Raw genomic sequence first — 6,389 nt, forward strand, 5'->3', positions numbered from 1 at the left:
ATAAAGAATCTTCAGTGGTTCCATGGATGTTAAAGGTTCTTTATGGAACCATGAATGCCAATAAAAATAACTTTATTTTTTAAGAGTGCAGGAAAGGGCGTTTTAAAAGACACATATAAAATAGATTCTCTCTTTATCACACACACACTTTTGTTTTTGTGAATTGTGGGGACATTCAATAGACGTAATGGTTTTTATACTGTACAAACCGTATTTTCTATCCCCCTACACTACCCCTACCCTAAACCTAACCATCACAGGAAACTGTGCACACTTTTACTTTCTCACAAAAACTCATTCTGTATGATTTATAAGCCTTTTGAAAAATGGAGACATGCTGTAATGTCCTCATAAGTCACCCTCTCCTTGTAATACCTATGTCATGTCATTATACACATTTGTGTCCTGATATGTCACAAAAACATGCACACACACACACACACACACAGAGAGAGAGAGAGAGAGAGAGAGAGAGAGCATTGTTCACAACATATGCACAGTTGACAAAAATGTATCTAAAAAAAGTCATCTGACAAGATATACATACATACCTTGTCCTGGAAAGACAATCCAACCCATCAGTTAAAATCAACCTTATTAATATTGTCGTCCCTGCCTGAGTTTATGCTAGTGTGGTTTTATTATGTTCATAACAGATACTGCACAAATATGATTATATTGCAGTTTCAATTTGGACAAATTTTTGAGGTGAAACAACCACAGCTAGAGCAAAAAGAGACATTTATGCAATTGGACTCACTTTAGGGTTGCAAAATACAGCCCCCACTACCAACTAAAACACTAATAAAATCAATTCATTTGATTTGCATGAAATAAACAATTTCAGGTGTAGCTAATTCTGCTCAGGTGGGGAAGAGAAGCAGATAAATAAAGTGTGAAACACCGTGTCAGTCTGTGAGAGACTCCAGCCAGCGCAGCAGCAGATGGGAGCCAGAGCGAAGCTTGCATAATGATCACCAAAGTCAAATGATAGACTGCTAACTGAGCTCAGGAGAGGGTGAACCATGAGGACAATGCTGGAGATTAGAGAAAACAAATGCACCAGGAAAGAAGCCCATCAGCAGCTGTTGGCATTTCATTCAGGTCACATGATCTCACTGCACCTCCTGCCAACTCAACTGAAGATTTATTTCACATTCTGATTGGTCAAATGCAGTGTACAAATGAGCTCTAAACTGGTAAATGATCACTGTGCTAACTTCACATCTCTGACTCATGGTCTCTTCCCTTGAGAAAAAGAAGTACACTTTAGCATACTCTAAAAGAGAGCTGAATGTAATGTTTTCAGACACCTAATTGCATGTTATTTACAATTAAATGAAAATGTATTATTGTTTAAATACATAATGCATTTAGTTGAATTTAAGAGTCCACTTAATCTTCATGCAGTTTCATAATATTGTGTTTCAACTATGTTTGAAGGGTTAGTTTACAAAAAAATAATAAAATTTCTGTCCTTAAGTACTCACCATCATGTCGTTCCACACCCGTAAGACCTTCGTTCATCTTCAGAACACAAATTAAGATATTTTTGATGAAATCCGAGGGTATCTGATACACACATCGCACCTTTTGAGGTCCAGAAAGGTACTAAAGACATTGTTAAAACCGTCAGCGTGACTACAGTGGTTCAACCTTAATATTATGAAGCGACGAGAGTACTTTTTCAAAACCAAAACAAAAATAGTGACTTTATTCAACAAATTCGTCTGTCCCCTGTCATACTGCTACGCTATTTTTGTTGCAAAGCTTCAGTGTTTATGTTGAACGGCGGCTCAGTATTGGCCGACTCTGGTCACGTGAGCATCACGACGCACACGTGTGAGGTTGAACCACTGCAGTCACGTTGCAGGTTTTAACAATGTCTTTAGTACCTTTCTGTACCTCAAAAGGTGCAGTGTCGTTGCTGATACCCTCGGATTTCATCAAATATTTGGGACGACATGAGGGTGAGTACTTAATGACTATTTTCACTAATTTCATTTTTGGGTGAACTAACCCTTTAAAAGTGCACTGCCAAATGTACTGACAAGCATTTATGGTAAAGTAAAATAACAGTGAATACAGGATATTTGGGACATTTTTCAGTCATTTCAGTGGCAAAACATGTCCCAATTTACCTGAATAGAGGGACTGAGTTAGAGACTCCAGAATTGCTGTGGTTAATGTTCAGACTCTATATCAGTGTGCCAAATTTCAACTTTTTACCATATGGTTCTATGGACTTCCTTAGATTCAAAAGCAGAAAAAGAACAGTGCTATGTCTATTCATCCATGTAATAAGCTGGATTATGTACAATCAGCCAGCCATTATTGCAAAATCAATCCCAACAGGACACAAGAACACTAATTCCTTTCTTTGCTGAATCATACTAGTCATTATAAAAATATCACATCTTAATGAGGACATGAATATTATTTGCTAGACATAAGTCATTAAGCTGGTTAAACCCATGTGAAGCTTGAAGATCTTTGAAGAATAAAGGAGAATGTTACAAAATGGCTTTTGAGAACAGGGCTGTACTGTCACTGCAGGGCAAAACTCTGAACATCAATGTTTCAACATGCAGAAGTATGACAGATGAGCAGAAATCACTGTACATGTACACACATGCTAAATATTTACCACAGTAGGTGTCTTGCTCAAAAATTCAATACCAGGGTGAAATATTACTTCTTTTTTTTTAGATGTAAAATCCACAAAGGCGTTAAAGGTGCCATTGAATGAAAAATTTAATTTACCTCGGCATAGATGAATAACAAGAGTTCAGTACATGGAAACGACATACAATTAGTCTCAAACACCATTGTTTCCTCCTTCTTATATAAATGTACGTAACAGTCAGGATCATTAATATGTACGCCCCCAATATTTGCATATGCCAGCCCATGTTCAAGGCATTAGACAAGGGCAGCCAGTATTAACGTCTGGATCTGTGCACAGCTGAATCATCAGACTAGGTAAGCAAGCAAGGACAACAGCAAAAAATGGCAGATGGAGCAATAATAACTGACATGATCCATGATATCATGATATTTTTAGTGATATTTGTAAATTGTCTTTCTAAATGTTTCGTTAGCATGTTGCTAATGTACTGTTAAATGTGGTTAAAGTTACCATCGTTTCTTACTGTATTCACAGAGACAAGAGCCATCGCTATTTTCATTATTAAACACTTGCAGTCTGTATAATTCATAAACACAACTTCATTCTTTATAAATCTCTCCAACATGTGTAATGTTAGCTTTAGCCCGTTAGCCATGGAGCACAGCCTCAAACTCATTCAGAATCAAATGTAAACATCCAAAAAATACAATACTCACAGGAATCGATGCATGCATGCAGCATGAATGAGGAACACTTTGTAAAGATCCATTTTGAGGGTTATATTAGCTGTGTGAACTTTGTTTATGCTGGTTAAGGCAGTCAAGAGCTCAGGGGCGGAGAGCGCAAGATTTAAAGAGGCCGCGCACTGAATCGGTGCATATATAATTACGGCTCAAAATAGGCAGTTAAAAAAAATAATTAAAAAAATCTATGGGGTATTTTGAGCTGAAACTTCACAGACACGTTCAGGGGACACCTTAGACTTATATTACATCTTGTTAAAACCTTTAAGGAAATACTGCAACATGTGATTTATTATCTTGGTTCAGGCATATAACACATTCTTCACATGTAAACCTCATCTCTTATCCAGTGGCGGCATTTCACAAAAACCTACGGTATGGCATTATCAAAATCAAACACTTGCTCATTAAGCATACAGAAAATGAAGACGTGTACCTGAACAAAAGTCACCATCATGATGCAATCTTGAGTGTGATTGTTTATAAAAGATCCTCTGTAGAACAAACATCGCAGGACAAGTTTAGTAGTTTGGGTTTAGAGCAACATCATTTTGAGCAATAATAATACTTGTCTAACAAACAACAGTAATAATGTATTGCAGTACTTACACTACCAGCCAAATGTTTTTTAAAGTTTTTGAAGGAAGTCTCTTCTACTCAAGGCTGCATTTATTTGATCAAAAATAGTAAATATTGTGAAATATTATTTTATTATTTTTAGCTGTTTTCTATTTGAATATGTTTTAAACTGTAATTTATATCCTGTGATCAAAGCTGAATTTTCAGCATCATTACTCCAGTCTTCAGTGTCACATGATCCTTCAGAAATCATTCTAATATGCTGATTTGATGATCAAGAAACATTTATGATTATTATCAAGTGTTGAAAACAGTTTTTGCAGCTTAATATTTTGTCAAAACAGTGATGCACTTCCATTTAAATGTTTGGGGTAAGATTAAAAAAAATTATTCAGGAAGGATGCATTAAATTGATCAAAAGTGACAGTAAAGACATTTATAATGTTACAAAAGATTTATATTTCAAATAAATGCTGTTCTTTTGAACTTTCTATTCATCAAAGATTCCTGGGAAAAAAAGTATCACGGTTAACCATGTATATTTTAGTAATTCTGCAGGAAGTTAACTTTTCCACACCCTTCATTTGCCCTTTTCTGCTTTCTGAAACGTGAAGGTCTTGTTGGATCAGATCGAAGGGAGGCTGGAGTCCAGGATCAGCTGTTGCCATGGTGGTTTCCTGGTGGTTGTTCAGGAATTTTCTTTGACCCGACACTGATGAAATGTTCCTGCTTCAGCGAACAGTACACCTACACACACACACACACACACACACACACACACACACACACACACACACACACACACACACACACACAGCACACAAATGAACAGTTATAGCCCAAGACATATTAATCAGAAAGCAAATATTAAAACATTACAAAAACTCAATGTCAACCCCAAATTTCTCTTCCACACGTGCACATGCAAAGTAGTTGAGTGGTTGAATTGTAACAACATTTTAAGATAAAAGTTATATGAATGTTTGTAGGAAAATGTATATCCCAGTGTGTCCTCATGTCATTTATTTTTCACTATTTTACTCACTTTTTTGCCTTCACTAGTTTATAATTATTATTATAATGATAATTAATAACAATAAATAGCAAAATTCTGTTTAAAATAGATTAGATATAGTGTATCATGTCAACTACTCAAATGTAAACACTTTTATCAGTATTAATACTATAGTTATACCTGTATAATAAACATATGAATGTATTTTATCTTGACACTCACTCATAAGCTCAACATGACAGTAACGCACCAAGACATTCTCAACATACCGACAATAACACAATGCAAGGATGCAGGACGGTGGCTTATTTACAGTGTGACTCACTCGGGACAATGTTGGCACTCGTTTCCTCAGGACAATGTGTCAGAATGTTTATATGGTCCAGAGATGCTCAGGGCAAAGACACAAGAAGAACTGAGAGAAACTGAGAGACGGCCCATGACAGTCAATGACAGCGAGTCTGTCTGGAAGTATGACACCTGCATGCTGCCATCTTTTGGGAAACTCTTTCAGAAGCCCATTCGGGGAAAAAAAGAAAAAGATTTGGTAAATCATAATTACGACATAACATAGCATAATTATGACATGGATATGTTATATCTATAGCATAAAAAGGCACAATGAGATACAAAGTCATAATTATGACATAAATTGTCAACTGTGATGTAATTGATAAGAAATTGACTTCATAATTATGACATTTTTTATAAGTATATCGATTTTGACAATTACAACTTTTTGGTCAATTTTGACTTTTCATAATCATGACTGTTATATTTAAGTCAAAACTATGAGATACTAAGTCATAATTATGCAAAGTCACTGACAAAAAATTTACTTCATAATTATGACCATCTCATAATTTAAACTTTTCAGTATGTTAATTTTGATTACATTTACAACTTTTTGTCAATTTCGACTTCTCATAATTACGAATTAGTACCTCATAATTTTGCGTTTTTGTCAAAATTGTCAATTATCGATGTAGTATCTCATAATTTCAACTTGTGCCATAATTATTACTGTCTCAGTTTTGTTTTTTGTCATAATTACAGCTTTTTATCTCATTTTTGAATTCTTGTCATAATTTTGACATCTCATAATTAAGAAAAAAAAATGGTTTGGTAGATCATATATGACAAAATGTCAAAACTATGAGATACTAAGTCATAATTATGCAAAGTCAATGACAAAAAATTTACTTCATAATTATGACCATCTCATAATTTAAACTTTTCAGTATGTTAATTTTGATTACATTTACAACTTTTTGTCAATTTCGACTTCTCATAATTACGAATTTGTCATGATCACCAGTGAGAGTGCCCTTTCAGCCACTAGAGGGCACTCCATCCCGGACTCTCATTTCCACCTGTTACATGGACTACATATCCCATACACACTCACCGGACTCATTATCAT

Source organism: Megalobrama amblycephala, linkage group LG17, assembly GCF_018812025.1.
Source record: "Megalobrama amblycephala isolate DHTTF-2021 linkage group LG17, ASM1881202v1, whole genome shotgun sequence".
NCBI lineage: Eukaryota > Metazoa > Chordata > Actinopteri > Cypriniformes > Xenocyprididae > Megalobrama > Megalobrama amblycephala.